The 27,502-nt window shown below is 55.3% G+C and overlaps 1 protein-coding gene and 1 long non-coding RNA gene across 2 annotated transcripts in view; one reads left to right on the top strand and one right to left on the bottom strand.

Moving 5' to 3' along the window:
• The window catches only part of mecp2 (methyl CpG binding protein 2), a 70,688-nt gene that overhangs the window by 5,374 nt on the left and 37,812 nt on the right, over positions 1-27,502 (top strand). The gene's annotated exons all lie outside the window — the stretch shown is intronic.
• LOC132207478 (uncharacterized) lies at positions 12,472-26,361 on the bottom strand. The gene is made up of 3 exons (XR_009443492.1): positions 26,271-26,361; positions 21,004-21,129; positions 12,472-12,864 (listed from the first exon to the last, which is right to left on the bottom strand). It is a non-coding gene; the product is annotated as an uncharacterized LOC132207478 (long non-coding RNA).

The following is a 27,502-nucleotide window of genomic DNA, read 5'->3' as shown; positions in this document are numbered from 1 at the left end:
CCCGTCTTTTGTCCCCCTCCCTTCCCCGTCTTTTGTCCCCCTCCCTTCCCCGTCTTTTGTCCCCCTCCCTTCCCCGTCTTTTGTCCCCCTCCCTTCCCCGTCTTTTGTCCCCCTCCCTTCCCCGTCTTTTGTCCCCCTCCCTTCCCCGTCTTTTGTCCCCCTCCCTTCCCCGTCTTTTGTCCCCCTCCCTTCCCCGTCTTTTGTCCCCCTCCCTTCCCCGTCTTTTGTCCCCCTCCCTTCCCCGTCTTTTGTCCCCCTCCCTTCCCCGTCTTTTGTCCCCCTCCCTTCCCCGTCTTTTGTCCCCCTCCCTTCCCCGTCTTTTGTCCCCCTCCCTTCCCCGTCTTTTGTCCCCCTCCCTTCCCCGTCTTTTGTCCCCCTCCCTTCCCCGTCTTTTGTCCCCCTCCCTTCCCCGTCTTTTGTCCCCCTCCCTTCCCCGTCTTTTGTCCCCCTCCCTTCCCCGTCTTTTGTCCCCCTCCCTTCCCCGTCTTTTGTCCCCCTCCCTTCCCCGTCTTTTGTCCCCCTCCCTTCCCCGTCTTTTGTCCCCCTCCCTTCCCCGTCTTTTGTCCCCCTCCCTTCCCCGTCTTTTGTCCCCCTCCCTTCCCCGTCTTTTGTCCCCCTCCCTTCCCCGTCTTTTGTCCCCCTCCCTCCCTTCCCCGTCTTTTGTCCCCCTCCCTCCCTTCCCCGTCTTTTGTCCCCCTCCCTCCCTTCCCCGTCTTTTGTCCCCCTCCCTCCCTTCCCCGTCTTTTGTCCCCCTCCCTCCCTTCCCCGTCTTTTGTCCCCCTCCCTCCCTCCCTTCCCCGTCTTTTGTCCCCCTCCCTCCCTCCCTTCCCCGTCTTTTGTCCCCCTCCCTCCCTCCCTCCCTTCCCCGTCTTTTGTCCCCCTCCCTCCCTCCCTCCCTTCCCCGTCTTTTGTCCCCCTCCCTCCCTCCCTCCCTTCCCCGTCTTTTGTCCCCCTCCCTCCCTCCCTCCCTTCCCCGTCTTTTGTCCCCCTCCCTCCCTCCCTCCCTTCCCCGTCTTTTGTCCCCCTCCCTCCCTCCCTCCCTTCCCCGTCTTTTGTCCCCCTCCCTCCCTCCCTCCCTTCCCCGTCTTTTGTCCCCCTCCCTCCCTCCCTCCCTTCCCCGTCTTTTGTCTCCCTCCCTCCCTCCCTTCCCCGTCTTTTGTCTCCCTCCCTCCCTCCCTTCCCCGTCTTTTGTCCCCCTCCCTCCCTTCCCCGTCTTTTGTCCCCCTCCCTCCCTTCCCCGTCTTTTGTCCCCCTCCCTCCCTTCCCCGTCTTTTGTCCCCCTCCCTCCCTTCCCCGTCTTTTGTCCCCCTCCCTCCCTTCCCCGTCTTTTGTCCCCCTCCCTCCCTTCCCCGTCTTTTGTCCCCCTCCCTCCCTTCCCCGTCTTTTGTCCCCCTCCCTCCCTTCCCCGTCTTTTGTCCCCCTCCCTCCCTTCCCCGTCTTTTGTCCCCCTCCCTCCCTTCCCCGTCTTTTGTCCCCCTCCCTCCCTTCCCCGTCTTTTGTCCCCCTCCCTCCCTTCCCCGTCTTTTGTCCCCCTCCCTCCCTCCCTTCCCCGTCTTTTGTCCCCCTCCCTCCCTTCCCCGTCTTTTGTCCCCCTCCCTCCCTTCCCCGTCTTTTGTCCCCCTCCCTCCCTTCCCCGTCTTTTGTCCCCCTCCCTCCCTTCCCCGTCTTTTGTCCCCCTCCCTCCCTTCCCCGTCTTTTGTCCCCCTCCCTCCCTTCCCCGTCTTTTGTCCCCCTCCCTCCCTCCCTTCCCCGTCTTTTGTCCCCCTCCCTCCCTCCCTTCCCCGTCTTTTGTCCCCCTCCCTCCCTCCCTTCCCCGTCTTTTGTCCCCCTCCCTCCCTTCCCCGCCCTCCCTCCCTTCCCCGCCCTCCCTCCCTTCCCCGCCCTCCCTCCCTTCGCCTCCCTCCCTCCCCTCCCTCCCCTCCCTCCCCTCCCTCCCCTCCCTCCCCTCCCTCCCCTCCCTCCCCTCCCTCCCCTCGCCTCCCCTCGCCTCCCCTCGCCTCGCCTCGCCTCGCCTCGCCTCGCCTCGCCTCGCCTCGCCTCGCCTCGCCTCGCCTCGCCTCGCCTCCCCTCGCCTCCCCTCGCCTCCCCTCCCGTTTGTCGCCCGCCCTCCCGTCCGCCCGCCCTCCCTCCCCTCCCCGTCGTTTGTCGCCCGCCCGCCCGCCCTCCCTCCCCTCCCCGTCGTTTGTCGCCCGCCCGCCCGCCCTCCCTCCCCTCCCCGTCGTTTGTCGCCCGCCCGCCCGCCCTCCCTCCCCTCCCCGTCGTTTGTCGCCCGCCCGCCCGCCCTCCCTCCCCTCCCCGTCGTTTGTCGCCCGCCCGCCCTCCCTCACCTCCCCGTCGTTTGTCGCCCGCCCGCCCTCCCTCCCCTCCCCGTCGTTTGTCGCCCGCCCGCCCTCCCTCCCCTCCCCGTCGTTTGTCGCCCGCCCGCCCTCCCTCCCCTCCCCGTCGTTTGTCGCCCGCCCGCCCTCCCTCCCCTCCCCGTCGTTTGTCGCCCGCCCGCCCTCCCTCCCCTCCCCGTCGTTTGTCGCCCGCCCGCCCTCCCTCCCCTCCCCGTCGTTTGTCGCCCGCCCGCCCTCCCTCCCCTCCCCTCCCCGTCGTTTGTCGCCCGCCCGCCCTCCCTCCCCTCCCCGTCGTTTGTCGCCCGCCCGCCCTCCCTCCCCTCCCCGTCGTTTGTCGCCCGCCCGCCCGCCCTCCCTCCCCTCCCCGTCGTTTGTCGCCCGCCCGCCCGCCCTCCCTCCCCTCCCCGTCGTTTGTCGCCCGCCCGCCCTCCCTCCCCTCCCCGTCGTTTGTCGCCCGCCCGCCCTCCCTCCCCTCCCCGTCGTTTGTCGCCCGCCCGCCCTCCCGCCCTCCCTCCCTCCCCTCCCCGTCGTTTGTCGCCCGCCCTCCCTCCCTCCCCTCCCCGTCGTTTGTCGCCCGCCCGCCCTCCCTCCCCTCCCCGTCGTTTGTCGCCCGCCCGCCCTCCCTCCCCTCCCCGTCGTTTGTCGCCCGCCCGCCCTCCCTCCCCTCCCCGTCGTTTGTCGCCCGCCCGCCCTCCCGCCCTCCCTCCCTCCCTCCCTCCCCTCCCCGTCGTTTGTCGCCCGCCCGCCCTCCCTCCCTCCCCTCCCCGTCGTTTGTCGCCCGCCCGCCCTCCCTCCCTCCCCTCCCCGTCGTTTGTCGCCCGCCCGCCCTCCCTCCCCTCCCCGTCGTTTGTCGCCCGCCCGCCCTCCCCGTCGTTTGTCGCCCGCCCGCCCTCCCTCCCCTCCCCGTCGTTTGTCGCCCGCCCGCCCTCCCTCCCCTCCCCGTCGTTTGTCGCCCGCCCGCCCTCCCTCCCCTCCCCGTCGTTTGTCGCCCGCCCGCCCTCCCTCCCCTCCCCGTCGTTTGTCGCCCGCCCGCCCTCCCTCCCCTCCCCGTCGTTTGTCGCCCGCCCGCCCTCCCTCCCCTCCCCGTCGTTTGTCGCCCGCCCGCCCTCCCTCCCCTCCCCGTCGTTTGTCGCCCGCCCGCCCTCCCTCCCCTCCCCGTCGTTTGTCGCCCGCCCGCCCTCCCTCCCCTCCCCGTCGTTTGTCGCCCGCCCGCCCTCCCTCCCCTCCCCGTCGTTTGTCGCCCGCCCGCCCTCCCTCCCCTCCCCGTCGTTTGTCGCCCGCCCGCCCTCCCTCCCCTCCCCGTCGTTTGTCGCCCGCCCGCCCTCCCTCCCCTCCCCGTCGTTTGTCGCCCGCCCGCCCTCCCTCCCCTCCCCGTCGTTTGTCGCCCGCCCGCCCTCCCTCCCCTCCCCGTCGTTTGTCGCCCGCCCGCCCTCCCTCCCCTCCCCGTCGTTTGTCGCCCGCCCGCCCTCCCCTCCCCGTCGTTTGTCGCCCGCCCGCCCTCCCTCCCTCCCCTCCCCGTCGTTTGTCGCCCGCCCTCCCTCCCTCCCCTCCCCGTCGTTTGTCGCCCGCCCTCCCTCCCTCCCCTCCCCGTCGTTTGTCGCCCGCCCGTCCGCCCTCCCTCCCTCCCCTCCCCGTCGTTTGTCGCCCGCCCGCCCTCCCTCCCCTCCCCGTCGTTTGTCGCCCGCCCGCCCGCCCTCCCTCCCCTCCCCGTCGTTTGTCGCCCGCCCGCCCGCCCTCCCTCCCCTCCCCGTCGTTTGTCGCCCGCCCGCCCTCCCTCCCCTCCCCGTCGTTTGTCGCCCGCCCGCCCGCCCGCCCTCCCTCCCCTCCCCGTCGTTTGTCTCCCGCCCTCCCTCCCCTCCCCGTCGTTTGTCGCCCGCCCTCCCGCCCTCCCTCCCCTCCCCGTCGTTTGTCGCCCGCCCTCCCGCCCTCCCTCCCCTCCCCGTCGTTTGTCGCCCGCCCTCCCCCCCTCCCTCCCCTCCCCGTCGTTTGTCTCCCGCCCTCCCTCCCTCCCTCCTCTCCCCGTCGTTTGTCTCCCGCCCTCCCTCCCGCCCTCCCTCCCGCCCTCCCTCCCTCCCCTCCCCGTCGTTTGTCTCCCGCCCTCCCTCCCTCCCTCCCTCCCTCCCTCCCCTCCCTGTCGTTTGTCTCCCGCCCTCCCTCCCCTCCCTCCCTCCCCTCCCCGTCGTTTGTCGCCCGCCCTCCCTCCCTCCCCTCCCCGTCGTTTGTCGCCCGCCCTCCCTCCCTCCCCTCCCCGTCGTTTGTCGCCCGCCCTCCCTCCCTCCCCTCCCCGTCGTTTGTCGCCCGCCCTCCCCCCCTCCCCTCCCCCCCTCCCCTCCCCGTCGTTTGTCGCCCGCCCTCCCCTCCCTCCCCTCCCCGTCGTTTGTCGCCCGCCCTCCCTCCCTCCCCTCCCCGTCGTTTGTCGCCCTCCCGGCCACCCTCCCCTCCCCGTCGTTTGTCGCCCGCCCGCCCTCCCTCCCCTCCCCGTCGTTTGTCGCCCGCCCGCCCTCCCTCCCCTCCCCGTCGTTTGTCGCCCGCCCGCCCTCCCTCCCCTCCCCGTCGTTTGTCGCCCGCCCGCCCTCCCTCCCCTCCCCGTCGTTTGTCGCCCGCCCGCCCTCCCTCCCCTCCCCGTCGTTTGTCGCCCGCCCGCCCTCCCTCCCCTCCCCGTCGTTTGTCGCCCGCCCGCCCTCCCTCCCCTCCCCGTCGTTTGTCGCCCGCCCGCCCTCCCTCCCCTCCCCGTCGTTTGTCGCCCGCCCGCCCTCCCTCCCCTCCCCGTCGTTTGTCGCCCGCCCGCCCTCCCTCCCCTCCCCGTCGTTTGTCGCCCGCCCGCCCTCCCTCCCCTCCCCGTCGTTTGTCGCCCGCCCGCCCTCCCTCCCCTCCCCGTCGTTTGTCGCCCGCCCGCCCTCCCTCCCCTCCCCGTCGTTTGTCGCCCGCCCTCCCTCCCTCCCCTCCCCTCCCCGTCGTTTGTCGCCCGCCCGCCCTCCCTCCCCTCCCCGTCGTTTGTCGCCCGCCCGCCCGCCCGCCCTCCCTCCCCTCCCCGTCGTTTGTCGCCCGCCCTCCCTCCCCTCCCCGTCGTTTGTCGCCCGCCCTCCCTCCCCTCCCCGTCGTTTGTCGCCCGCCCTCCCTCCCCTCCCCGTCGTTTGTCGCCCGCCCGCCCGCCCTCCCTCCCTCCCCTCCCCGTCGTTTGTCGCCCGCCCGCCCGCCCTCCCTCCCTCCCCTCCCCGTCGTTTGTCGCCCGCCCGCCCGCCCTCCCTCCCTCCCCTCCCCGTCGTTTGTCGCCCGCCCGCCCGCCCGCCCGCCCTCCCCTCCCCGTCGTTTGTCGCCCGCCCGCCCGCCCGCCCGCCCTCCCCTCCCCGTCGTTTGTCGCCCGCCCGCCCTCCCCTCCCCGTCGTTTGTCGCCCGCCCTCCCTCCCTCCCTCCCTCCCTCCCCTCCCTCCCTCCCTCCCTCCCCTCCCTCCCTCCCTCCCTCCCTCCCTCCCTCCCTCCCTCCCCTCCCCGTCGTTTGTCTCCCGCCCTCCCTCCCGCCCTCCCTCCCGCCCTCCCTCCCGCCCTCCCTCCCGCCCTCCCTCCCGCCCTCCCTCCCGCCCTCCCTCCCGCCCTCCCTCCCCTCCCTCCCTCCCCTCCCTCCCTCCCCTCCCTCCCTCCCCTCCCCGTCGTTTGTCGCCCGCCCTCCCTCCCTCCCCTCCCCGTCGTTTGTCGCCCGCCCTCCCTCCCTCCCCTCCCCGTCGTTTGTCGCCCGCCCTCCCTCCCTCCCCTCCCCGTCGTTTGTCGCCCGCCCTCCCTCCCTCCCCTCCCCGTCGTTTGTCGCCCGCCCTCCCTCCCTCCCCTCCCCGTCGTTTGTCGCCCGCCCTCCCTCCCTCCCCTCCCCGTCGTTTGTCGCCCGCCCTCCCTCCCTCCCCTCCCCGTCGTTTGTCGCCCGCCCTCCCTCCCTCCCCTCCCCGTCGTTTGTCGCCCGCCCTCCCTCCCTCCCCTCCCCGTCGTTTGTCGCCCGCCCTCCCTCCCTCCCCTCCCCGTCGTTTGTCGCCCGCCCTCCCTCCCTCCCCTCCCCGTCGTTTGTCGCCCGCCCTCCCCCCCTCCCCTCCCCGTCGTTTGTCGCCCGCCCTCCCCCCCTCCCCTCCCCGTCGTTTGTCGCCCGCCCTCCCCGCCCTCCCCTCCCTCTCCTCCCTCCCCTCCCCGTCGTTTGTCGCCCGCCCTCCCTCCCTCCCCTCCCCGTCGTTTGTCGCCCGCCCTCCCTCCCTCCCCTCCCCGTCGTTTGTCGCCCGCCCTCCCTCCCTCCCCTCCCCGTCGTTTGGCGCCCGCCCTCCCTCCCTCCCCTCCCCGTCGTTTGGCGCCCGCACTCCCTCCCTCCCTCCCCTCCCCGTCGTTTGTCGCCCGCCCTCCCTCCCTCCCTCCCCTCCCCGTCGTTTGTCGCCCGCCCTCCCTCCCTCCCTCCCCTCCCCCCCTCCCCTCCCCGTCGTTTGTCGCCCGCCCTCCCTCCCTCCCTCCCTCCCCTCCCCGTCGTTTGTCGCCCGCCCTCCCTCCCTCCCTCCCCTCCCCGTCGTTTGTCGCCCGCCCTCCCTCCCTCCCTCCCCTCCCCGTCGTTTGTCGCCCGCCCTCCCTCCCTCCCTCCCCTCCCCGTCGTTTGTCGCCCGCCCTCCCTCCCTCCCTCCCCTCCCCGTCGTTTGTCGCCCGCCCTCCCTCCCTCCCTCCCCTCCCCGTCGTTTGTCGCCCGCCCTCCCTCCCTCCCTCCCCTCCCCGTCGTTTGTCGCCCGCCCTCCCTCCCTCCCTCCCCTCCCCGTCGTTTGTCGCCCGCCCTCCCTCCCTCCCTCCCCTCCCCGTCGTTTGTCGCCCGCCCTCCCTCCCTCCCTCCCCTCCCCGTCGTTTGTCTCCCGCCCTCCCCCCCCTCCCCTCCCCGTCGTTTGTCTCCCGCCCTCCCCCCCTCCCCTCCCCGTCGTTTGTCTCCCGCCCTCCCCCCCCTCCCCTCCCCGTCGTTTGTCTCCCGCCCTCCCCTCCCTCCCCTCCCCGTCGTTTGTCGCCCGCCCGCCCTCCCTCCCCTCCCCGTCGTTTGTCGCCCGCCCGCCCTCCCTCCCCTCCCCGTCGTTTGTCGCCCGCCCGCCCTCCCTCCCCTCCCCGTCGTTTGTCGCCCGCCCGCCCTCCCTCCCCTCCCCGTCGTTTGTCGCCCGCCCGCCCTCCCTCCCCTCCCCGTCGTTTGTCGCCCGCCCGCCCTCCCTCCCCTCCCCGTCGTTTGTCGCCCGCCCGCCCTCCCTCCCCTCCCCGTCGTTTGTCGCCCGCCCGCCCTCCCTCCCCTCCCCGTCGTTTGTCGCCCGCCCGCCCTCCCTCCCCTCCCCGTCGTTTGTCGCCCGCCCGCCCTCCCTCCCCTCCCCGTCGTTTGTCGCCCGCCCGCCCTCCCTCCCCTCCCTCCCCTCCCTCCCTCCCCTCCCTCCCCTCCCTCCCTCCCCTCCCCGTCGTTTGGCGCCCGCCCTCCCTCCCTCCCCTCCCCGTCGTTTGGCGCCCGCCCTCCCTCCCTCCCTCCCTCCCCGTCGTTTGGCGCCCGCCCTCCCTCCCTCCCTCCCCTCCCCGTCGTTTGTCGCCCGCCCTCCCTCCCTCCCTCCCCTCCCCGTCGTTTGTCGCCCGCCCTCCCTCCCTCCCTCCCCTCCCCGTCGTTTGTCGCCCGCCCTCCCTCCCTCCCTCCCCTCCCCGTCGTTTGTCGCCCGCCCTCCCTCCCTCCCTCCCCTCCCCGTCGTTTGTCGCCCGCCCTCCCTCCCTCCCTCCCCTCCCCGTCGTTTGTCGCCCGCCCTCCCTCCCTCCCTCCCCTCCCCGTCGTTTGTCGCCCGCCCTCCCTCCCTCCCTCCCCTCCCCGTCGTTTGTCGCCCGCCCTCCCTCCCTCCCTCCCCTCCCCGTCGTTTGTCGCCCGCCCTCCCTCCCTCCCTCCCCTCCCCGTCGTTTGTCGCCCGCCCTCCCTCCCTCCCTCCCCTCCCCGTCGTTTGTCGCCCGCCCTCCCTCCCTCCCTCCCCTCCCCGTCGTTTGTCGCCCGCCCTCCCTCCCTCCCTCCCCTCCCCGTCGTTTGTCGCCCGCCCTCCCTCCCTCCCTCCCCTCCCCGTCGTTTGTCGCCCGCCCTCCCTCCCTCCCTCCCCTCCCCGTCGTTTGTCGCCCGCCCTCCCTCCCTCCCTCCCCTCCCCGTCGTTTGTCGCCCGCCCTCCCTCCCTCCCTCCCCTCCCCGTCGTTTGTCGCCCGCCCTCCCCCCCTCCCTCCCCTCCCCGTCGTTTGTCGCCCGCCCTCCCTCCCTCCCTCCCCTCCCCGTCGTTTGTCGCCCGCCCTCCCTCCCTCCCTCCCTCCCTCCCCCCGTCGTTTGTCGCCCGCCCTCCCTCCCTCCCTCCCCTCCCCGTCGTTTGTCGCCCGCCCCCCCCTCCCCTCCCGTCGTTGTCGCCCCCCCCTCCCCCCGTCCCCCCTCCTCCCCCGTCGTTTGTCGCCCGCCCGCCCGCCCTCCCTCCTCTCCCCGACGTTTGTCGCCCGCCCGCCCGCCCTCCCTCCTCTCCCCGTCGTTTGTCGCCCGCCCGCCCGCCCGCCCTCCCTCCCTCCTCTCCCCGTCGTTTGTCGCCCTCCCCGTCGTTTGTCGCCCTCCCCGTCGTTTGTCGCCCTCCCCGTCGTTTGTCGCCCTCCCCGTCGTTTGTCGCCCTCCCCGTCGTTTGTCGCCCTCCCCGTCGTTTGTCGCCCTCCCCGTCGTTTGTCGCCCTCCCCGTCGTTTGTCGCCCTCCCCGTCGTTTGTCGCCCTCCCCGTCGTTTGTCGCCCTCCCCGTCGTTTGTCGCCCTCCCCGTCGTTTGTCGCCCTCCCCGTCGTTTGTCGCCCTCCCCGTCGTTTGTCGCCCTCCCCGTCGTTTGTCGCCCTCCCCGTCGTTTGTCGCCCTCCCCGTCGTTTGTCGCCCTCCCCGTCGTTTGTCGCCCTCCCCGTCGTTTGTCGCCCTCCCCGTCGTTTGTCGCCCTCCCCGTCGTTTGTCGCCCTCCCCGTCGTTTGTCGCCCTCCCCGTCGTTTGTCGCCCTCCCCGTCGTTTGTCGCCCTCCCCGTCGTTTGTCGCCCTCCCCGTCGTTTGTCGCCCTACCGGCCCTCCCCGTCGTTTGTCGCCCTCCCGGCCCTCCCCGTCGTTTGTCGCCCTCCCGGCCCTCCCCGCCCTCCCGGCCCTCCCCGTCGTTTGTCGCCCGCCCGCCCGCCCTCCCCGTCGTTTGTCGCCCGCCCGCCCGCCCTCCCCGTCGTTTGTCGCCCGCCCTCCCTCCCTCCCTCCCCTCCCCGTCGTTTGTCGCCCTCCCGGCCCTCCCCGTCGTTTGTCGCCCTCCCGGCCTCCCCCTCCCCGTCGTTTGTCGCCCTCCCGGCCTCCCCCTCCCCGTCGTTTGTCGCCCTCCCGGCCTCCCCCTCCCCGTCGTTTGTCGCCCTCCCGGCCTCCCCCTCCCCGTCGTTTGTCGCCCTCCCGGCCTCCCCTCCCCGTCGTTTGTCGCCCTCCCGGCCTCCCCCTCCCCGTCGTTTGTCGCCCTCCCGGCCTCCCCCTCCCCGTCGTTTGTCGCCCTCCCGGCCTCCCCCTCCCCGTCGTTTGTCGCCCTCCCGGCCTCCCCCTCCCCGTCGTTTGTCGCCCTCCCGGCCTCCCCCCTTCCCGTCGTTTGTCGCCCTCCCGGCCTCCCCCTCCCCGTCGTTTGTCGCCCTCCCGGCCTCCCCCTCCCCGTCGTTTGTCGCCCTCCCGGCCTCCCCCTCCCCGTCGTTTGTCGCCCTCCCGGCCTCCCCCTCCCCGTCGTTTGTCGCCCTCCCGGCCTCCCCCTCCCCGTCGTTTGTCGCCCTCCCGGCCTCCCCCCTCCCCGTCGTTTGTCGCCCTCCCGGCCTCCCCCTCCCCGTCGTTTGTCGCCCTCCCGGCCTCCCCCTCCCCGTCGTTTGTCGCCCTCCCGGCCTCCCCCTCCCCGTCGTTTGTCGCCCTCCCGGCCTCCCCCTCCCCGTCGTTTGTCGCCCTCCCGGCCTCCCCCTCCCCGTCGTTTGTCGCCCTCCCGGCCTCCCCCTCCCCGTCGTTTGTCGCCCTCCCGGCCTCCCCCTCCCCGTCGTTTGTCGCCCTCCCGGCCTCCCCCTCCCCGTCGTTTGTCGCCCTCCCGGCCTCCCCCTCCCCGTCGTTTGTCGCCCTCCCGGCCTCCCCCTCCCCGTCGTTTGTCGCCCTCCCGGCCTCCCCCTCCCCGTCGTTTGTCGCCCTCCCGGCCTCCCCCTCCCCGTCGTTTGTCGCCCTCCCGGCCTCCCCCTCCCCGTCGTTTGTCGCCCTCCCGGCCTCCCCCTCCCCGTCGTTTGCCGCCCTCCCGGCCTCCCCCTCCCCGTCGTTTGCCGCCCTCCCGGCCTCCCCCTCCCCGTCGTTTGCCGCCCTCCCGCCTCCCCCTCCCCGTCGTTTGCCGCCCTCCCGGCCTCCCCCTCCCCGTCGTTTGCCGCCCTCCCGGCCTCCCCCCCCCCCGTCCGTCTCTCCCCCCCCCCCCCGTCCGTCTCTCCCCCCCCCCGTCCGTGTCTCTCCCCCCCCCCCCGTCCGTCTGTCTCCCCCCCCCTCCGTCTCTCCCCCCCCTCCGTCTCCCCCCCCGTCCGTCCGTCTTCCCCCCGTCCGTCCGTCCGTCTCCCCCCCCCCCCCCCCGTCCGTCCGTCTCTCCCCCCCCGTCCGTCCGTCTCTCCCCCCCCCCGTCCGTCTCTCCCCCCCCCCCCCCCCCCCCCCCCCGTCCGTCCGTCCGTCTCTCTCCCCCCCCGTCCGTCTCTTCCCCCCCCCCCCGGTCCATCTCCTCCCTCCCCCCGGTCCATCTCCTCCCTCCCCCCGGTCCATCTCCTCCCTCCCCCCGTCCCTCCTCCTCCCTCCCCCCGTCCCTCCTCCTCCCTCCCCCCGTCCCTCCTCCTCCCTCCCCCCGTCCCTCCTCCTCCCTCCCCCCGTCCCTCCTCCTCCCTCCCCCCGTCCCTCCTCCCCCCGTCCCTCCTCCCCCCGTCCCTCCTCCCCCCGTCCCTCCTCCCCCCGTCCCTCCTCCCCCCGTCCCTCCTCCCCCCGTCCCTCCTCCCCCCGTCCCTCCTCCCCCCGTCCCTCCTCCCTCCCAGCCTTCCTCCCCCCCTCCCTCCCAGCCTTCCTCCCCCCCTCCCTCCCAGCCTTCCTCCCCCCCTCCCTCCCAGCCTTCCTCCCCCCTCCCTCCCAGCCTTCCTCCCCCCTCCCTCCCAGCCTTCCTCTCCCTTTCCCTCCCAGCCTTCCTCATCTTTCCTCTCTGACATTACCTCCAGCAACTTTCCCCCTTTTTCATTGACTGCCCCCAACTCCATCTTTACCTCCCAGTCACTGCACCCCTCACTGCCTTTGCCCTGCCTTGCACCAAGCACCCTGATTCCAGAGAGCAAAGGTTATTTTCGATTTGTTTATGAATTTTTTTTGGTGACTCTTATGACTGCATCATTTTACACATATTTGATATTAATTGCTTTATGCATGCAATTGCATGAATCCTTCCCTTTAAGTGTGTCTGTGCGTGCGTGTGTGTGTGTGAGAGTGTGTCATTTTGCGCGTTTTATTAGTTAATTAATTTATGCATCGTGTTATCATTTACTTTGCAATTTTTGTGTGTGCCATCTTGCACACAAGTACGTATAATTGCAAGAATCCTCTTGTTGTACTTTTTGTTTTCCGTTTTGTCCTTTATTATTTTATACATATAATTTCCTGAATATGTTTCTTACAGTTCCTGTGTATATTTGGCATGCTGAGTGTTTTGTTTTATGGATTATTTTATGAATCCTTTTGCAATTCCAGCATATATATCACTTTGCACCTTAAGTATTATTTTACACATCTTGCCAGAATCTGGCAGTTTTGTACAAGTCATTTTTCATGTGTATCTTTGTATGGTTTTATATTTTCTAGCCATTGTGTTCATAAATATATTTTGTATCATTATATGTTAACTATTTTAAGGTCATTTTTTGCTTTTCTTGTGTGTATAAATCATTTTGTACAAATGTATTAATTTTATACATCTCATTTCTTTTCTCATTTCTTGTCTCAGTTCTTGTTTGTGCATATATCATTTTGCGCATTATATGCATTATTTTATACATATGTTGCATGAATTCTCTTCCAATTCAGTTGCACAACTTGCTCTCGCAAATCTTTTATTGTTTGTCATGATTTCTTTTTGCTCTGCAGTCATACATAAATGTCATGTTGCATGCTTTCTTCTTGGTTCTTCTGTATCGGTGTGCTCAATCGCCTTACACTTCTTCCAGTTCATATTTATTGTTGATTTCTGCGGCGAATGCGTGACACTTCAGTCACCTGAGGCTGCTCTGAGCTATTGGTTTCTGTTGCTTTTTTTTGTTCGCATGAAAGTATGCAGGATGTTTGGATGTTTGCCGTCACTGAAGTTAAATCCGAGTCACCAGCAGTTGCCTTCTGCATCACAGGCCTGGCTGTGGAGTGATTTTAGGGTGCTTGGGAAGGATGCAGGGAGTGGGGACAGAGAGGAGAGGGAAGTTCAGCATGCAATGATGCATTCCCTTACGTAGTAAGTTCTGATCTGGAACCTGCAAAGTGAAAGGGCAATGGAAGCACATCTGATAGGAATTTTGAAAAGGAGGAAGACTGATAAACATTTGAAAAGGAAAGACGTGGCAGACTGTGGGCTAAGAGCTTGCTAATTAGTCAGATTAATTAGTTAGCACTTTCAAAGTGTTAGCACAGATGCCAGGGCCTAATGGCCTCCTAATGGCTGTATAACTAGATTATTTATTTTCATGAATATGTGTGATTGTATATTTTAGCATACCATGTTAACTTCGTTTTATTTTTATTTTCGTGTAATGTTATTTCATATCAATGCTGTATTGTAGTTATACTGGTCGTATTTTCTTGATGCATGTCTGTGTTGTGACATTACGCGAGGTAGTTTATATAACATTAATAAAGATGTTCGGTCATGTTTATTTGAATTTCTTTCATTACTGCTTCCTGCTCTTGTCCTTCCATTCACTACACAGTTATAATTTTTGACAAGTTTATAATCAAGGCATTTGAAATCTCACTTGTTTTAGTTATGCTAAATTGTGCTGTTGCAGAAATTTGGTGTCTTTCTACCTGTTTGGAAAGCAAAAATGCGGCTTAGTGCCGAGAACAGCAATTTTTAAAAATTTGAAGGACCAACTAATATCATTAGGTGTAGCTGCGACACCGCAAGTTTATCCATCCTACATTTCTTGAGGACATGACAGACTTTCCTTTAGAAACCTAGCTATGGTTGGTCAGGAAACGTAGAACGCTTTTTGTTTCAAAGTGTGGTTGGGTTAATAAAGTAGCATCTATTATAGTTAGATGGTGCCTGTAATGTTCTTTGTACAGGAACATCAAAACATTTTGAGCCACATCAGGCAATGTTAGGAGCTGACAGGAGGTGGGAGCTTTGAGGAGATAAAGTAAAGCATTGTAGTTTAGAACGTGAATTCCAGGTCGGAGGGACCCGAGGCAGCTGGAGGCATGGCAGCCAATGTAGGAACTTAGACAGAGTTGCAAAGTTTATATTTAAGGCACTGCTTGACCAAGAGTCCGTGCAGAACACGAGCATGGGAGTTGATGGCTGAACAGAAGTTGGTGTGTTAGGAGAGGTCAGCTGAGTTATGGATGACCATCAATTTGTGGAGGGTAGAATGTGGGAAGCCAGCCTGGAGGGTGTTGAGACCAGAGGTAACAAAGGCATTTTGGCAGTTTCCACAGAGATGCAGTCAGACATTCTTGGCTGTAAACAGGTGGCCTTGGGGAAAACTTGGATCACAGTAAAATGGTTCGAGAGCCGCATCTTCATGGTGCCTTTCATGCTGAAAATCGCTGGTCTGCCCATCTGTTAAAGGAGATATGGAGAAGTGATGATCTCTGACCTGGCCGTTTTGGCGTTGAAGAGGAGGAATATATGTATGTCCCTGTCATCATGCTCGAGTACTTTCCATTGCAGTCATCCAAGGCGATGAACACCCTACCTTTCTTTATGTAAAGAGTTTTGGCAAAATAGAATAACTAATTGAGCAAACCCACCTCTACCAGTATTCTAAACCTGGCTGTCATCCATGTTTGTGAGCATTAGCTAGCTATATCCCGATTGACTGTTCACAACTTATTATTCCTGTTCTTGTTCACTATCCACACATGCAGGCTTGCACTATTTAGAGATATCCAGTCAAGTGGCCTGGTACCTCAACACTAAAATACCCATTCCTTGTTCATATGTCTCTCTGCAGTAAAATAAGGTATTCTGCAGTTGACCTCGGTGAATAGTGGGAAGAGTTTGAGGCATTTTGGTAGCCTGGACTCTCTTGAATGCTGTGTTATTAGATTCCCTACAGTGTGGAAACTGGCCCTTCGGCTCAACAAGTCCACTGCCCCTTGGAACATCCCACCCAGACTATCCCCCTATAACCCACACACCCCTGAACACTATGGGCAATTTAGCATGGCTGATCCTCCTAGCCTGCATATCTTTGGACTGTGGGAGGAAACCGGACCACGCGGAGGAATCCCACACAGACACGGAGAATATGCAAACTCCTCACAGACAGTTACCCGAGGCTGTTATCCGTGCAGGAAACTGTGTGCGCATATACCCTTTGAGGAGGGATGGAGACTTGTAACCCAGTCTGGTTGCGATACCCAAATTAAATTTTCCATTTGGGTCTGGAGAGCTTTTAAATTGTTAAATGAGAAATTACTACCTTGGAAAGGGAGTTTGGTCAGCAGATTTTTAAAAAGATCAGAACCTGATTTCCTTTTGAAATAATTGTTAATTTTTTATTAGTTTTTGAAAAAAAATTGTATGGGGATGTAGCAGGTTCGGCTGTAATGTACATGATTCTCTTACCCCTGCGGTCAAAAGTCTGGGCTCCCTGCAAAACTGCTGTTGAGTGTCTAGCAAAATTGAACTCTGTTTTCATGTACTAATTTGAGAGACTGTCTGGGTGCCTTCCGATTTGAGGTAAAATTTACTGGGGACTACTTCAGCTGTTTTAATTTTCCTTGCACTATTCTGCGTGTGTTATCTCTTAACAATCGGCTTTTTCCGGTGTGAAGTTTTGTGTGAGTGTACCTTGGATGTGTTTGGAAGGAAAGGACAAATGTTTTTCACTTCTGAAATATGTGGGTGCATAAAGTGTTTTGTTTTGTTTCTCCCCAGTCCCATTCTGACCTGAAGGTCTTAGCCCCTTGTGTGGGGTACCCAACTATTCACTGTGGCGTCTTAAGCTGAGTGGTGCCATTCTCCATGCAAAGGACTTTAATGGTGATGTTAATCATTGTCAGGGCAGAGGTGTGGCTGACAGCGTGTTGCTGAGTTCCTTAATAAGCAAGAAGTTTATCTTGAGTCTCCATGTTTTCAAGAGTAGGTGGGAGGCAGCAGCTTCAATGCTGAAGGGTTTGTGGTTTGGCCACACGTTAATGTGCACTTTTATTCAACTTGTAATTCATGAGTCGCAGGGCTTCCATTAGAGCTTCTGTGCATGTGAGATTCCAGCATGGGTTGCTGAGCAGGTCTGGAAGCTGTCTAGAGTTTTCAACCCTCCCAACTCTCATCACGGTGATGCTAAAGCTGATTCTAGTGTCTGAAGTGCTTTTGGTCTCGACTCATTGTTGGTAGTCTGTGTGGATTCACAGGATAGCGTTGCCTTGTTGAATCCTTGAGCTCCTTTTCTTCAAAAGAACCTGGGAAGCATTAGAGTTTTTGTTTGAAAGTAGCTCGGCTGAGCGTCTCAGTCACTGTATGACTTGATTGCTTCAGTATCTGCATGAATGATTTGGATGTTGGAGATTTTGTTTGGGGGAGGGCTTTGATAAAATTTTCCATCAAAGGGGATGTCAGTTGACTCAAAGTCACCCACTTAAGCAAGGAAGATATTTCATTTTGGGCAATCCACTTATGATCGGTCAATGGATATGGTCGAGGACCACAAACATTGGGCCTCAATTTAGAATCTACCTTTAGTCCAGTGACCCAGACATCAGAGCGGTGCTTGTTGGGACCCTAGAATGCAAAATGTGATAGTGTGTAACTCTGTTAGGCTACTGAGCCTTCAGAAGAGGAGGTGCGTTTAAATTTTTGAGCTATGTTTGAATCAGCAGAATTTAGTGGAGTTTATATAAGCTGTTCTTTCAGTCTTGCACAGAATGTGGTGCCTTGTGGCACGAGTGTTGCATTTCAATTTTATTTTTTGTCTTAAATACTGATATTCCAATTTAATCCTGAGATTAATAGCTACAGCCACATGCAACATATGCATAACACAAGCTATGATTTGCAACGGAATCTAGTGCTGTGTTGCATTTGGGGCACAGAGGTGGGTAACAATCAGGATATTGCTAAGTTCCTTGATAAGCAAAAGGCACCTTTGCACCATAAACATATCCAGGTTTTCATCATAAGATGTGTGAAGCAATGGGCCTCAAGAATGACTGAAGAATTTATGGTTTCATCATGCATAAATGGCCACTTCTCATTCCTCTGATTTGTTTTTTATTCTCACTCATTCTTTTATCAATAATTTTGTGTATTTTTCTGTATTGAACACTCATTGTGGAAGCATTCCACTGCCTGCCACCCTACAAAGATACCATTGAGATTGGTAGCATGGCATGCGGATGAATACCCACATCCTGCCAGTTTGTGCTGTGGCTCAGCGAATCTCTGACAAGCTGTACCCATGCATGGTATCTCATCACCTACCTCTAATTTGCTTGTTATTTGTGGTTCTGCGTGCATTAAAAGGTCTGTAATTTGAAGCAATATTTGTTCTGTCTTCAATTGTATTCGGTTATACGCTATTGTCTGACTACAAAAGCCAGTTCTTAGTTGACCATTGCATTTTGATGTGAGAAAGCCAGCCTAGCTCAACATTTTGAAAAAAAGACTGGCAGACTAACTTGCATTGAAAAATTCCTGTTTGGTCACACCCTTCACTTAATTATCCTCTGCCTCTAGTGCACAGTACATGGCCCATGCCAACCTGCTGTGTTTGCTGCTGCTGCTTGGGTGAACATCATTGGTAGAAACATGCTGTTTTCCCAGGCTTCTCTTCTAAAATACTGATTTGATTTTTGGCTATGCATTATTTTCTCTGGGCCTGATTCAGCCTTCCTGTGTGTATATTGGTGCATTCTTTGCAGAAAGCCTGTCAAACAACAGTTAAGGACTCAAGAATGATGTTTTTGTCTCTTGTCCAAGTGCTGTTTGAGTGAATTTTTTTAACCACCCATTTGTGTTTTAAAAATAAAATTATTTGAGGGCTTTGCTGGCAAGATTGTTATTTATTGCTGTGGGAAGGTTATGGTAGAAGAAACGTTTTTCTTGGCAGTTAAGAGTCAGTCCTCATTAGTGTGTGTCTGAAGTCTAGGCAAAGGGCAGCAGACTTCTTTTTTAGAAGAGGTCAGGATGATGGGTATTTGACAAACTGACGATGTCACAGTCACATTTTGCTGTTTTCTTTAAATTCCAAGATTTTTAAAAATAAGTTTGCATGCTTGAGTTTGAATTTGCGTTCTCTGAATTGTTAGTTTGGACCCTGGATTGTTCACTAATGCTGCCACTATACGGAACACTAATTCCACAAAGGTTCAGAGCCCATTGTGTCTGATTGGTGCAATGCAGCACCACTCATTGACTTTTGTTTACAAAGGCTGCCTTTTGTCCCTCTTGACTCAGCAATTTGGTACTTTCTAGGCTGCTATTTGCTTTCTACCTCTAATTGCCCGTGGAGAAGGCAGTGATGTGTCACCATCTTGAGTATCCAGTCCGTGTACTGCAGGGGGTGGCCAACGTGCTGGCCAGCCTGATCGATTGTGGGAAGAGCCAGCCAGTCAAACCTGGTGCTGGTATCACTTAACATTCCCTTACAAAGGTTTTTCTCTGAAAGTGAAACCTGAGCTCAATTTTCATTCCGTAACCCAGGTGCTAGTTGCAGGGTCTACCACATCTAAGGCCCTCTAACTTAACACCAAACAGGTGTGGACCTTGTGCCATTCCAAGTGGGATATTAATAAGCTAGTAATGTACATCAGGCTGGTCGCCAGGCACAGATGTGATGAGATTTCAGAAAGCATATAAGACAATTTTGACCCTCCATTCTTTAGCTAGGTCACTATCTTGGGGAATATTGAAATATTTTTGTTCAGTAATCTTTCTGAAATCTATGCAACTAGATCATGAAGTTACTCATTTGGACCTAGTGGGTTTCTGAGGTGAGATATTCAGTGATAGCGGGGAAATGTGACGTTTACTTGAAGGCGATTTGCGACATTTCTGCTGTTGTACAGAGAAATAATCTGTGACTAAATACTGAGAAGTCTGGTCAGTGTGTCATATCACCCAACACCGAACAAGCATTGTGAATTTGCCCAGTGATCTCTAAAGGGTAGAGATTGCACAGTGTAATACGGAGTAATGTTGAAAGAGAGTCTCAGGTACAGCTTCCATGTTTGTTAGCATGATAGCCTCTTGCAGGACGGGAATGAAGTAATTGCAGTTAGTCTGAGCAACTCCAAGCTATGGGTGGAGGAACATTTACTATTATTTCCGCTCATGTTTGCTATCTGGTGACCTTTACTCAAAGATACATGTGCGTAGGCATGACTGTCATAAATTGTGATTCCTTTTATGGTCAAGGCCACTTGTCGCAGATGGAAGATAGTCTTTTTGTGATTTTGAGAGAGGCTAGAAGGGGAAAATAACAAGTCTACTACCAACTTCAACTCTAGAATACCCTCCCTCAATCTCTCAGCTTTAAAAATCTACTTTAAACCCACCTCTTTGATCAAACCTACCCCCACCCCCAACCCCGGCATCTCAGTTGACTGCAGAATTTTAAAAATATTTAACACCCCTTCACCTAGTTTAATAGAAACATTGCTGTGAACGCACATTTTACCACAGAGCGGTTAGTTGTAAGGGTGCCAAGCACCTTCCTGTCCACGCCTAAGTAACTGCTCTTGTTTGTGAATCAGAACAGGAGTGTTAGCACCTTGTTGGATCACATAAGGCTTTTGCAGCATGGTCAGGCAGAGATGGCCTTTGCTTCCGTGCAATGTCAACTTTGGATGCTGGGAAGCAAACAGAAGCAAGACCTCTTAATTTTCCCCTTCCTCATCCAAAACGGTATGAGCAGCACCACAGAACTATTACCACTGCTATCTACAATGAGATATTTTCATCCAGGGTTTGTATGACTCACTCATTGAACCATCGTGGGAGCCCTTGGAAAATTATTTATATAGTGAAAATATTTCAGCTTTCAGTAACTAAATCTGTAGCCATGTTTACTATTTGTCTGTTTGATGTTACAGAAATTTGCCCGAGGTGTTCCTCACCAGAGGCTGACCCTTTTAAAGATGATGTTTGAAGACTTTAAAATTAAGTTCCAAGTAAATATTTCCACACGTATCGCAAAGGCCACGAATTGGTGATGCAGAAAGAGTGAGGAAGTTTCCCTGTGGGTAGCATTTTCCTAAAGATCTGCCCACGAAATATCTTCTATCCTCCTTCATCTTCAAACAGGCATCTAAACTTAGCGGCTAGGCTGGGTTTGAATTTGAACTTTGTCTTGGCTGTGCCATGCTACGGAACACGTGTTCAGGGTTTAGGTTCTGTGATTGTGAGGGGTTGAAAGAACTTGTCTGTTTTTCAGGATGGAAATGGCCAGGGGGTTTTGGCAAAGGACAGGCAGAAAGGGAGGGAAGGAATCCTTTGTAGAAAATTTTTATTAATGTTTCGTTTGAAAACACAATGCGTTAATTTTAGGATTAACTACAGGACGATTTTATAGTTTACAGCGCATGTGTTTGTGGTTTGCATTTATTTGTTAAACCACATATTTTAATTTAGTTTCAATGTAAACAATAAGTTACTTGATTCTATTGAAATTTGTATGCTGCAGTTATTTCTTGTTCTCTCTCTGTAGCTCCTTCTCGCCCCTTTCCAGATCTGCATACATTGAATTTTAACTGATTGACAGAGGCCAGGAGTGATTTGACACCTTTTGTATACTTTGTAGCGGAGAAGAATGAGAGGTGATAGAATTGAGACATGTAAATCTGAGTGTGCTCAAAGAGGGTGAGATGGTGAGGAGCAGTTTCAACAGGCTAGAACAAGGCAGCTGATGCCAAGATATAAGACGTCAGTGATTTAGGACCCAGAGGAAAAATATTTTCGCTCTGCGTGGTAAATGTTTGTTTTTCTCCACCTCTAGAAAATTCAGTTATATCAAGCATGTTCAAATCTGAGTTTTGGACATGGAGGAATATGGGGGAACAGGTGGAAAAGTACAGTTGACGTAAAAGATCAGGATATGAACTTAGTGAATGATTGAGCAGATGATAGAGGGATCAAATAATCTAGCTTTGTTATGATCCAGAATATTGGCTGATTTCTCCCCAGATGATGTTAGGTTTACTTGTATCGCTGTCTGCTGTTCTGCTTAAGCTGGACTTTGCTTATTCTGGGTGTATCTATCTGATCTTGAAAATTGGAATGTGTAGTTTCAGCAGTTAAGATCAGAAAGAGAAGCTCTGCTGCATCCTATACCAGTTTCATTTCAGTGCCATCTCCAGTGTCAACTGGAGATCAAACTCCATCTCCATGGAGAATTTGAGTGGTGAAAGGGGCAGGCGGGCAGGGAGTGAAAGGGGAAGTCATTACTTACTAGGAATTATATTGCTCGAATCACTGAACGATTTGCCTCGTGGATGGTGCCTTGTGATCCAGTATCAGAAGACGCTACGAGGCAAGAACAGAAATTGCTGGAAAAGCTCAGCAAATCTGGCAGCATCTGTGAAGAGAAATCAGAGTTAATGTTTCTCGTCCAGTGACCCTCCCTCAGGGAGCAAATAAGTTTGTTTCCTTATCTACTATTCCTTAAAATGTGTGGGGAAGTCTAACTGGGGACATAAAGCTATTTTTAGTGAGAAAACACTAATATATTTATTCTAAAACAAAACTAGAAAGTGCTGGCAAAACCCAGGAGATCTGGCAGCATCTGTGGAGAGATAAACAGAAGTTAATATTTCAAGTCCTCTTTGATTCCTCTTCAAAACATACTCTGTTCTGAATGTGTAGCGTGTCTCATTTGTTTCTTTTCAAATTCTTATACACAATGATAAAGAGCTCTTTACAAATTAAATATGAAAACAGAATAGTCACTAGCGGTCCTCAAAACTAAAATCCCTGGTCTGATCCTCCAAAAGTGCACATTTTCACAACTTTCTATGGGGGAAGCATCACTGACTGGTTGGGTGGAGTTGAGATTAGGATTCTAGTGAAGTGAAAGGGATATAGTCAGTGTGGGCAAAGAGCAGAAGGTCAGACGCTGCAAGGGAGAGGTTGGTAATCATTTCAGATGGAGCCCCCGTAAGTGCCCCATTTACAATGCCTTTAGTTAGTCTTTCTCTATAAACTGCTAACTATATGCTGCCAGAGTTTCTTTTTCATTTAATAACTGATGTCAACTCCTACTGTGTTCTTTAGAATGCGTACTTGCTGTAAAATGAGCTGTATTTTTTTCCCCTCCACCTCAAGTGTCTGCCTGGCATGTTTAAAAATCTCTGCATCAAACGAATAAGTGAGACTTCCACAGTTGCAAGTCATAAGCAGCTGTTGCCCGGTGCAGTATGCACTTAGGATTTTGTGCCTGAATTTCAAAACAGTTTGATGGCAGCCTTGAGGTTTTCTGCAACTGTGTAGTGCCTCATCGCACTTATCAAAGATTTTGAGCAGCAGCATACACCTGAGCTATTTTGAAGTGCACTGACATGAATAGGCATATTCAGCCATTCGAAAGCAGCAAGTTTCCACAAACAAGTGAAATGAATGACCGATTTGTTTGTTTTAAGTGTTACCGCCGAGCCTTGTTGAGAGGGAATTGGGCACGGAGAACTAGGTTTCTAACAGAAAGTATTGTCACCAAGTAATTATTAAAAATCTACCCAAGCCAGCAAATAGTATTTTGAATGAATATCTACAGTAGCACGTTCTAGAGTATCTGCCCACGTGTTATGTCCCTAATACGGGGTTTCAGTTCATGGCTTCTGGCTTTATGACAATCCAACTACACGCTAGCTTCCCAGTACGGGATCTACCAGTTGCAGGCTACATGTAAAGAATGATGATATTCCTATCCTGTAGGAGACTAAGTTACCTCTGTACGATGTCTTGCCCCAGTGATCATGGACAGAGAAAGCATGCTCAGCCCCTCTTGCATTGTACTTTGGCAACTGGAAACTAATTAGTTAATGTAACAAAGTGTGGGGCTGGATGAACATAGCAGGCCAAGCAGCCTCTTAGGAGCACAAAAGCTGACATTTTGGGCCTCCATCCTTCATCGCTTTTTCTGATGAAGGGTCTAGGCCCGAAACGTCAGCTTTTGTGCTCCTAAGATGCTGCTAGGCCTGCTGTGTTCTTCCAGCACCACACTTTATTATCTTGGATTCTCCAGCATCTGCAGTTCCCATTATCACTGATTAGTTAATGTCCCTGGTTTTCACTGTTTGGGTTACTACATTTGGTGCTCTGCTTCGTCTGTACAAGGAAAGCTGTATCCAAAACCTGAAGGCTGATTCTTCCTGGCACACTGCCATGTGGTGATAGCCTTCCAGCACCTCACCCAGTGTTAGTGAGTTAGTGTTAGTGTTAGTGTGAACTGACTGTTGAAATATCTAACTCCACTCTTTCTTGTTCACAGGCTTGAACTTTCCAGTAGGGTCACTGCCAATGCTTGGGGTGCTGGCATCACACCTTGCTGTCCCCCAGTTGTAGCTGAGATCAGTCAACTTGTTACAGAAATAAGAAGCTGAGGAAATTCAGAGAAAAACAGGTTACATTTTGAGTCCAATATGTCTCTTGTTCGGAGCTGAAGGCTTTTATGCTGTTGGTAAAGGGTGAGATGGAGCAAGTGAAATAGCTGTTGTTGAGGAGAAATACAGATAAAGAATAGCTGTTAATGGTAGGTGTTCGTAGCAGAATGAAGATCACCTCTGCCTAGAGCAAGCAAAATACTAGAGGGAGTGTAATGAAAATGGAGGGCAATGTTTGTTTTTTGAGGTTACAGAACTCAAATGATACTGATTCCTAAAGACTGTAAAGTGCCTAAGCATGAAGTTAGATTTTGTTTTTCCAACTTGTGTGTTGGGCTTCACTGAAATACTGCAACAGACTTAGGACAGAAGCATTAATGTGTCAGCAAGACTGTGTATTGAAATGTTAAGAGACTGGAAGGTAGTTCTTACCGATAGAGCAGAGGTATTCCTCTGGGGCTGTGTTTAGTCTCTCAAATATAGAGGTGACTGCATTGTGAGCAGTGAATGCAGAAAAATAGATTAAAAGAAGGATAAGTAAATTGCTGCTGCTTCAGGAAAGTACAAACATTCAAACAAGGAACAAAAGCAGGCCACTTGGCCCTTTGAGACAGCTCTACCATTCAATAAAAACATGACTAATCTGATTTTAACCTCAACTCTACATTCCTGCATACCCCTGATAATTTTTCATCTCCTTGGGAATCAAGAATCTGCCTACCTCTGCCCTAAGCCAGATATCAACCGCCCTCTGATAGAAAGGTGTTTATGCATTGGACACTGAGGAAGTATAAACAAACAAGTACGTGGGAAGGTGTCATAGGGGAGTGTAGAGGATGTGGAAGTATTGGGTGTGATGGAGGAATTGGCCAAGTTGTCGTGGAGGGAATAGTCCTTGCAGAATCCTGACAACAAAGGGAAAGATGTACTTGTTTGTGGTATTCTGCGGAAGATTGCAGTTGGGGAGGGGATGTCCTAATGGTGGTATTGCTGGACTCTTAACCCAGAGACCTAGATAATGTCCTAGGTACCTGGGTTTGAATCCCACCGTGGCAGGTGGTCAAATTTGAATTCAATAAATATCTGGAATTAAGAGTCTAATGATGAATCCATTGTCGATTGTTGGAAAAACCCACTTGGTTCACTAATGTCCCTTAGGGAAGGAAACTGCCATCCTTACCTGGTCTGGTCTACATATGACTCCAGACCCACAGCAATATGTTTGACACTCAGATGTCCTCTGAGCAGTTAGCGATGGGCAATAAATGCTGCCTAGCTAGTGACGCCCCTCATCCCATGAATGAATAAAGAAAAAAAAGGTGAAAGATGGTCCTTTGAATGCAGAGGCTGTGGTGGAGTGGAAAGTGGTGATAGGGGGAGTCCTGCCATTCTGGGATGGAGACAAAAGGATGAGGGCAGAAGTATAGGAAATGGGTCAAACATGGCTGAGTGCCCTGAATAACTGATGGACAGTCCTTGGTTGAGAACGGATGAGGACATGTCAGAAGCACCCATGCGGGTGAGTGGCCTAATTAGAATAGATGCGACAGTTGGAGAAACAGGGAGAATGGAACGGTGTTCTTACAGGAAGCAGGGTATGAGGCAAAGTAGTTTTGGTAACTGCAGGAGTCAGTGTGTTTGTAACAGATAATGGTGGACAGTCTGTTGTCATCCCCTCAGTTTCTATTACTGGCAAAGAGGAGGGAAAAGTCTGAGGTAGACTAGATGAAGTTGAGAGAAGATTGGAAATCAGAATCAAAATGTTGGAATTTTTCCAATTCTGGATGAGAGCAGGAAGCAGTGCCAATGACATCACTGAAGTACTGGGAAAGTGTTGTGGGAGGAAGCCTAAGAAGGACTGGAAAATGAAGAGGTGTATGGGATACATGAGAGTAACCATAGACACCACTTTCACTTGGAGAATGTGTGATAAGTTAAAATAAAAGTTGTTCTCACCTTGAATAAGATAAGGTGAAAGTGGGTAGTGTTGGATGAAGACTCCTTTCAAGAAAGAAGCAGAAAGCTTTCAGACTATCCTAATGGAGGAATGGACATATCAGAATTACACGTCCATGATGAAAAATAGATGTTGGGCCAGGAAAATGGAAATTTTGAAACTGACATAGAGCGTTCGAAGAATCACAAAATTTAGTCAGAAGAGACTGAATGAGGGCAGACAAAATAAAGCCAAGATAGGAAGGAATAAGTTCAAATGGACAGGAACATGCTGAAATGATGGTCTACGAAGTTTGCACCCATGTCTGCACTGGTCTGCAAGTGTTAATCTGTTCTCATTCTGTTTTCCAGCACTTGACTGTGCTATGCCACTTCTCATCTAAATACTTCTTGAAAGTTGTGATGGTTCCTGTGTCTACCACCCTTTCAGCCAGAAAGTATCAGGTACTCACCACCCTCTAGGTGAAATAATGCTTTCTTAAATCCCTTGTAAACCTCCTACACATTACATTTTGGGCCCACCTGGTTATTGATCCCTCTACTAAGGGGAATGACCAGAACTATTCTCAGTACTCTGGCTATAGCCTGATTGACTTCTTATTCAATTCCACCACAGCCTCCCTGCTTTTCATTTCAGTGTGTTGACTATTAAAGACAAATATTTCATATGCCTTTTTAGCCACTTTATCCACCTCTCCTGTTGCCTCCAAAGATCTATGGGCATGCACACCAAGGTCCCTCTGATCCTCAGTACTGTTTTAGAGACCATTTCTTGTGTACTCCATTTCCTTGATTGGTCCTCTGAAAATGCATCACCTCAATTTTTGGGATTAAGTTCCACCGAAGCTGTTCTGTCCATCTAACTGGCCCCATCTATATTGTCCTGTGTCAGAGTTAAATTCGTTTATCAGAAAAGATGATGTCACCAGAATTGAAACATTAACTCTGTTCTTTCTACAAATGCTACCAGATCTGCTCAGTTTCTCTAGAAATTTGTATTTGTTTCAGATCTCTAGGATAAGCAGCTTATTGTTTCATTTTAAATTCCCTTCTGCCTATCTGATCGATCCTGTCTGTATTGTCCTGTCACCTTTAAGTTTTTTTTTCCTGTGTATTTAGCCAACTATGATTTTTTTTTGTGCCATTGAAAATGTACTGATCTTACCTTCTATATTCCTATCCAGATCATTAGTGTACTACGAATAGAAAGGGATCCTGCACCACAATTCCCTTTAAATTTTTCAGTTGTGTCGACCTCCAAATTCTGTGTGCAGCAGCATATTTCAAAACCGGAAGTCAATGATTGGTGTTGGCATGACAGTTACTATTGTTATGGCTACGTGCATTTGCAGCTGCTCAGCTTAAAGGGAGTGCTGCCCTGCACCAAACCCTTCCATTGGCTTCCAGTCACACAAACAATCATTGACCGTCATCCTCCACCTCCTGCCACTCGGCAGCTTCAGATTTTATTTGCAAAATTGCCCTGGATCACATGGGCTCTTACTTTATTGAACCACACCCCCAACAGTGAGGCTTGCATTCCACTGCACTACCTTATCAAAATGTTTAGTCAGTCCCTTCAAAATCTCCCATCAAACCTGTTAGACATGATGCATGCTGACTGCTTGATTCATTCCTGCCTCACCAAGTGGAGATCAATTCTGCCCCTCAGAATTTCACGTACAGTCAGTCCTTGGGTTGCGAATGAGTTCTGTTCTCGAGTCTGCTTGCATGTTGATTAGTACAGAAGTACTCAGAACACTGAGGAAGGGTCACCAGACCTGAAATGTTAACTCTGTTTTCTCCTTCACAGATGCTGCCAGACCCGCTGAGCTTTTCCAGCAACTTTGCTTTTGCCCTTTTCATCTCCTCCTTTGCCTCCAACAACACCCACATTTCATTTGGGTGTGGGGACTTGTACAATTTTTAAGCCGACTAAAACTGAGGATACTTCCACTCCCTCAATTGTAATTCGTTCAAGTATTTCACAGTTGTCTTCCCTGATCTCTCTACATTTATCATTTTTCTCTTTCATGAATACAGATATAAAATATTAATTTAAAACCTCAGCCCTGTTGGTGGATTTTGGAAAGAAGGTAGAATTGGGTTCTGGGAGGTTGAATTGAGAAACTGTGCAGCAAAGATCTCAAGAGGAGATTAGGTCAGCGATGATCCTAGAAATGACAGTTTAATGTTCGTTGGTGGGTTCTGCTCAATGTGCAGGAAAGTTTATGCTCAGCCTTTGTGAGGTAGAGGTTGGCATATTACAAAGAGCCTTTCCCAGCAGCTCCTTGACAGCAAGCTGCTGAAATGTGCGGGTGAGGTTTAGTTCTTGTTACCTTATTTTCAGGGTATAGCAATGGGTTAGACGCAAATGAATGCTGGAATTCTGAAATC

The sequence above is a fragment of the Stegostoma tigrinum genome, chromosome 49, assembly GCF_030684315.1.
Source record: "Stegostoma tigrinum isolate sSteTig4 chromosome 49, sSteTig4.hap1, whole genome shotgun sequence".
NCBI lineage: Eukaryota > Metazoa > Chordata > Chondrichthyes > Orectolobiformes > Stegostomatidae > Stegostoma > Stegostoma tigrinum.
This window is presented reverse-complemented; position numbering and strand designations above follow the sequence as displayed.